Raw genomic sequence first — 6,000 nt, 5'->3', positions numbered from 1 at the left:
ACTTCCATTGTTTTATCACCTTTGGAGTCAGAATACCATTCTTGATAAGATCTTCAACATTTTTTTTAGCTATTTGCATTTTTCAATTGAGTGATCAATTGCCTCCATATGATAATTAAACTTGCTATTGGGATCATAACTCCTTGTTGATGGATTTGATATTATTTTTAGAGGCATATGAGTGAGATATCGACCTTCTATTAGTAAAGGTAAAAGATGAAAAATAGGGATTGGCAGTTTCTCTCAATCATTCTTTGGTCTTTTTTGGTTCTTTATTAGTCAGGTGGTAGGTTCAAATGTGGAGACAAAATCATGAATGGTCATTTGAGGATGAAAATTTGCTGAAAAGCCCAAATGCTAGCTTGGTTGGCAAAAATATGGGTTTTGAGAGATATTACCTATGATAGGATAATAAAATTGATGAACAGAATAACGATTCTACGGGATAAAGTTCTTAGGTAGATGCTTATCCATTGTGACTGCTTGCACTTCTTCTTCATTCTTTCTTGATATACTTCTGTCTTTAATATCTATCACATCTTTTAACTTAATCCTACCATTCTTGATTGCATTTTCTATAATCTCACCAGAAATCACTATGTAAAAAAAATTTTTGAAGATATTTTTTATCATTCTTTCATAATAAAAAGTGTTCAAAGAATTGACAAATAAAATATCAATCTCTTTCTCTGATAAAGGTGGTTGTACTTGGGTTATTATGATTTTTCATCTGTGTGCATATTCTTTGAAAGTTTTAATTGACTTTTTTTTCATGTTCTACAAAGACAACCTATCTAACATCATATCTTTAACATGCTTATATTGTGTTAAGAAGGCCTTAGCCAAATCATTCCAAAAGTAAATTTTATTTTGATCCAACTAAGCATACCATTTTACTACAGATCCAGTGAGACTATCTTGAAAGTAATAGATTAATAACTTATCATCATGAGTATGACCTGTCATCTTTCGACAGTACATGCTAATGTGTGTTAAAGGGTATTTCGTCTCATTGTACTTTTCAAAATCTATGGCTTTAAACTTTGTTGAAATAACAAGATCAGGAACTAAAGTAAGCTCGTTAGCATCAACACTCTCATATATATCATGGCCTTCAACTATTTTTAGTCTCTTTTCCAACAGATAATATTTATCCTTCATCATTGTATTTTTTTATGGATCTGATACCCTTTTTAATTTTTTTAATTCTTTACGATCATCCATATTAGGCACAGTAATGGAGTCGTGAGGAGTCACTCGGGATTAACTTTTGTCTAAATTAAAGGTAATTTGGTAGAAGGGCCAGTATAAGGTTGATGAGTTGTTAGATGTGCTTGTGGCATATGGAGGTCTTGAGCATATGTGAACCCAGATGGATACAATGGTGTCTCAATAACTATTTTCTCCATTGCCCTATGTGTTTCAATAACTTTTTTTCCTTTTGTCAACTATGCTAATATCTATTTTAATTATGCTAACTATTTGTCTATGTTCTATTGCATTCCCATGACTTTTTTTCTGATCTCTCTTTGGGTTTTTTTTACTCTATCTATCAGATTTGCATCTTTATTTTCCATGATTTTGGTACCAGCTCGAGTGCTATAAGCGCACAAACTTAACTGATCTCATTTCCTATGATAGTTATCCTTAAACCTTTTATTAATTATCAAAAGTTAAAAATGCATGACATGAATTTCATTATAAAAAATCTTTTGGCTTTGAAGGTCTAACAAAAGCATATTCACAATCATCACTTTTTGTCCTTAGCTAGTATGAAAAACAATGAATTCAAATAGATGATACATGATGTGCAAGTCAAATTTTATTATTATTAAATAGGGAAAACTTAAGTTCCATCCTATATTCTGGTTGGGTTATCTAAAGACATTCATTCCTCTTCAAAAGTTTGGTGAAAGCATATTCACAACCATAAGTTTTTTATAGGCTTTTTTAGATATATAATTATTAAAAGTGGACAGAGGTATCAATCATAAAAAATTCAGGTCAAAAGAAGCTTTCATTCATTCCTAAAAGTATCAAGTTTACACATCATGAACCATTCTAGGCTTAGGGCCAAAAAGTGCTAGACTTACTCTCACTCCCCCTTGTATTGCCTAAAAAATATAGAAATAGTTGACTATGATTGTTAAGGAGGATAACACTTTGCTTTAAAAGCTTATACTTTTTATTTATCATATTGGTCAACCTTACTATTGCTTACTACTACTTGCTATTTCAGCATAGATTCATGAAAGGTTCTTGTGAACAACTAGCTTCATTTTGATGTCAAAACCTAGATATCCAATTTTCATCAATCCTTGTACCCTACATTTCAAAACCGTGCATCTTTCAGAGAATAACCTATAACACCAAGATGGTATTTACATCAGACATTGGGGTCATACCATTTGAAAAAAGGTGGTTTACGGGGTTTAACATGGATAGGGATAATGAGGTAGTTCTCTAAGAACAGTGGGTATAAATCTGTGTAAGACATGAAAATTGGATCAATAAAAGTTTTTTCTTTAGTGTTGCAAGAGTTTTTTTATTTTATGATTGGTCTATTTTGTTAGAAAAATGGTGGTTGAGAATTAGGTTGAAAAGGTAGTGATAAGATAACATGCTGAATAAATGGTTGTGAAATATAAGGTGGTGGACATAAATTTAGGTGAAATTCTCAGAGGTTACATGAAATTTGAGAGCCTAATCCTAAGTGCTTAGAAAGAGGTTGGAAGTAGTCATAAGAAGGATTTAGATGCGAGTTTGAATTCGAGATAATTGGTGATAGTTGTTTGAAGCCAGGTGACTCCTTATTGGAAATCAAACTTTTGAGCTCAGTTATTTGCCTGGCTAGTTCACCCATTCCTTTCTTAAGTTCACCTAAACCTTGATCACTATTCAAATCACCCAATGCCTTAGTATGCTCTGAAAAAGTACTGAAACTAATAAAAGTCGATTGATTTTGACTTGATGAAAGTGACAAGGATATTTGAGGAGCAATAAACTCAACCATACCACTACTTTTAACCATTTCAATCAATTGAGCAATCTGTTGTTTCATCTCCCGAAGCTTGAGTCAAAATTCTTCTTGATTTAACTCCAAAGCACTAATCATTGCTTCTAATTAATCTCTTATTTTTGCCATTCTAATTTCCACCAAGACAGACATTTTATTCCAGGACTTGGATAAAAAATTCTAAATTACTACCTTATTGAATGAATGTCACAAAACAGTTTCTAACTTACATAACACACAAAGTATGTTTATGAATACATGAATATGATAACTAAAGAATGTCATAAAATGCATATATGCCTATGACAATGGATTTTTATATGTACAAAAACCCAAATAAAAATTTTCATCAACCATGAATGTGTATGCAAAGAATGTAATGTTACGTTGCAAGGATGGTGGAATATGAAATGCAATGAATGTTCCATAAGACCCTACTATTCATGAATCCATATGCATGAAATGCAGTGACATACTTACATGAATGATGAGATGTATACCTATGACTAATGCAATATACTTGTATGGAATGCATGAACCTATCAAGTGCACATTATATTTTTACATGGAATGCAATGCTTGTGTTATGCCAACCTAGTGAAACTGACACTACCTTTAAAAATGTAATGAAATGGAGTGTGCGCACTACCTATTAAGATGCGTATAAAAGACATGTATCATTTATCAACATGTACATAACATGGGATGCATTTACTATCCATTGATATGGATGGGATGAAATGCTCATATTATCCTATTATGATACACATGGGATGGGATACATGTATTATTTAATATAATGTATGAAATGCAAAAGATGAAACAAAATATGAAAAAAAAAATTTGAGAAGGAAAACAAAATAACCAGGACTTGAAAATTAATTTTTATTTGGCCAATAAACAAAGAATTTAAGAAAAATATATAATTTTTTTATGAAAACTTTTTTTGTTTTTTTTGCTTCTTTTTTTTTTTTGCTTGTCTAAAAAATCATTTTATTCTAAAATATTTTATGAAAATGTAAAATTTGAACAATTACCAAATGAATGAACTACATGTTAAGAGAAAATTTATTTTTTTTAAAGAAAATACTTTTCTTTTATTATCCATCTTTTCAAATTTTACCACATTTTTCGATTATTTCTATAAAAAGGTCGACAAAGCTCTACCCTAGGCAAGCTTCTTATGGCTCATGATATGCTGGGTTAAGATTTATACGTCTAAAGGTTCCCAGACCATTCCTCACATCATCGTCCGTTATAGACTAGTAAGGGTCCCCGATCCTCACCCATTACAGGCTACTAATGGAAATGGTTCAATCTGAGTAAAAGTATTTTGCTAGCAAATGCAGAGGTTATTACCTCATAAAAGTGTAGTTGCTTCACTTCCTCCTAAAAGAAATAGAGCTTGGGTCTAGAGCTTATGCATGCGAGTGAATATGCAAAATGTGTGCAAAGTAATGTATTAATTAAAATAACATAAATAAGTCATAAACACAAAATCAAAATAAAGTAATAACTAACATACAATTTATTTTATTTATTAACTTGTATGTATATATATTTTGAAAAATTAAAATAAAAGAAATTAAATTAAATATCAAATAAAACCAATTAAATCCAATAACTATTAACAGCGCATAATTAAAATTTTGGCCTGACTCTCAAAGGTCTTTAGTGGAGTCGCCAAGTTTTCATAACGATTTTAGGACCGCCAAACATAAAGAATTCTAAAATCGAGAAAAATAAAAGAAGTTACCACCAATCTTTTTTAAAGTGTGATTGGCCATTCAAAAGTTTATCTTTTTAATAAAACTATAAAAAGGGTTTAAAGTTTATAAAAAAAGATAAGATAAATTTTGGTCTATGAAAATCAGGTTGGGTCCGGGAGTTGGTTGCGTGTGGAAAGGATTAGTAACCCTACAACTCCCAGAAATTGGTACCATTTAATCATGCATTATTTTCGATGTTAGATGAAATTGTTTCAGTTTGAAACTTAATAATAATTTTTTTATTATCTAAAAAAAATTAATTTTATCAAAATTCTTTATTTAGGAGTATCGAAAAAATCTTTAAGTTAAAAAATTATCTTAAAATTCTTCAACATTTAGGCAAAACTTTAAAGATAACAATTTTAACTGATATTTACCATGACATCCCTTGAAAATGAAAATAACATTCTTTGGGAAGGATAATTGTTGATAGCTCTCCAATATCTAGGCAGAGTATCAAGAACTGTTCCCTTTAGGATGTTATTTTTGTTTCATTTTATAACATCACAATTTTAAAAGTAAGTAAATTAAAGAAACATTTTGTGCGAAAAAGTAAATGATGGTATTATCAGATAGCAAGTAAAAACTAAAGATAAAGAAATGCAAACAAGTGCAAACAATAACAAATAAATGCATATAAATCAATAGGTGTTATGTATGATGATAAAATACAAATTTGAAATTAGATTCTTAAATATAATGAAACCACTTTGACTCTCCAACATCTAAGCAGAGCTTAGGTGCAACAATTCATATTTAAGATCTTATTTTATTATTATACCTTTTTTTATTTATTGATTTTAATCCCATGGTTAAAGCGAATTAAAGACTGGCATGAAAACTTAATGAAATAAAGTTTCTTAAATACCCCATCATCTAGGCGACATTTGAGAATAAATTATTTCAAGTGAAATTTTCATATGTGTCTTTAGGATTTTAGGATGGTCTCGATCTGAGCTTAGGTTGAGGTTTTAAAGGTTAGGGTTTCAAGATTTTGAAGATATAGATTTTAGGGTTTTAGTTCAAGTTTTAAGCTGTTTAGGGTTTGGTCTTAGAGTTTATAGGGTTTTAGGGCTTGAATTTTAGGGTTTGGAAGGTTTAGGGTTTTGAAGTTAGGATTTTAATTTTAGGATTTGTGGTTTTAGGATTTTGATTTTAGGGTTTGGAAGGTTTGGGGCTTTGATTTTGGGGTTTCAATTTTAAGGTTTTGAAATT

This window comes from Durio zibethinus, chromosome 10, assembly GCF_047325235.1.
Source record: "Durio zibethinus cultivar Kanyao isolate XHJ-2024 chromosome 10, ASM4732523v1, whole genome shotgun sequence".
NCBI classification, from domain to species: Eukaryota; Viridiplantae; Streptophyta; class Magnoliopsida; order Malvales; family Malvaceae; genus Durio; species Durio zibethinus.
This window is presented reverse-complemented; position numbering follows the sequence as displayed.